General features: G+C 75.9%; 1 non-coding gene across 1 annotated transcript; it reads left to right on the forward strand.

Moving 5' to 3' along the window:
• Window positions 1–900: 900 nt before the first annotated feature.
• LOC141421872 (5.8S ribosomal RNA) lies at window positions 901–1,053 on the forward strand. Its single transcript, XR_012446562.1, has one exon. It is a non-coding gene; the product is annotated as a 5.8S ribosomal RNA (ribosomal RNA).

A 1,053-nucleotide genomic window follows, 5' to 3' on the forward strand; every position in this document is an offset into this window, starting at 1 on the left:
GGGGGGCGTGCGTCCGCTCCGCGTCGCCGGGGCCCGGCGGCGCCGCGGCCGGTCCCGCGTGTCCCGCGCCGTGCAGGCGGTGGTGGGGGGAGCTCGAGGGGGGCGGTGGAGCCGGCTCGCTCCCGGATCCCGCCGTCCCTCCCCGCCTCGCCCGTCCGCCCGCTCCTGTCCAGGTACCTAGCGCGTTCCGGCGCGGAGGTTTAAAGACCCCTCGGGGGTCGCCCGTCCGCCCGCGGGGTCGGGGCGGCGGGCCCGCGTGGAGTCGTGGGGCCGCGTGATGGGGCGTCGTGCGGTCCGGGGCCCCGTCCCGGTCCGCTCTCTCCCCACACACACACACACGCGCTCTTCCCGGTCTCCTCCGGACTCCGCCACCCAAACCCCCACGACGGGCCAGGTCGGGCGGCGGGGGTGGGCCGTGGCGCCCGCGCCGCGCGCCCGCGGCGGCCCCGCCGGGGTCTTGGGAGACCCTCGGGGACCGTCCGCCGTGGTGCCGCGCGTGCGCGCGTCGCTTCGCGCTGTCCGCCTCTCCGTTCCGCTCTGGGTCGCCGTGGGGGCGGTGGTGGGAACCCCCCGGGCGCCTGTGGGGGTTCCGGTGCCGCCCGCGCGCTCGCCCGCTCGCGGGCCGTGGCGCCGGACGGATGCCGGCCCCCCCGCGTCTCGTTCTCTTCCCGACCCCAAAAGGCGTTCTCGTCTCGTCGTCACCTGTGCTGGCCGGACCGAGGCGATCCCCCTCTCTCCGACCGCCCGCGGGGACGGGAGAGGGGGCTGTGTGCCGCGTCAGCCGGGCGGGAGGGGCGTGGGCGCGCGCGCGCGTGCGGGTGGGGGGGGACGCGATCGTCCCTCTCCCACGCCGGCGCGCCGCCCCGCCCCGCCGTCCACCCTCGTGTAAAAAACTCGTACGACTCTTAGCGGTGGATCACTCGGCTCGTGCGTCGATGAAGAACGCAGCTAGCTGCGAGAATTAATGTGAATTGCAGGACACATTGATCATCGACACTTCGAACGCACTTGCGGCCCCGGGTTCCTCCCGGGGCTACGCCTGTCTGAGCGTCG

Source organism: Castor canadensis, chromosome 3 (assembly GCF_047511655.1).
Source record: "Castor canadensis chromosome 3, mCasCan1.hap1v2, whole genome shotgun sequence".
Classification (NCBI taxonomy): Eukaryota; Metazoa; Chordata; class Mammalia; order Rodentia; family Castoridae; genus Castor; species Castor canadensis.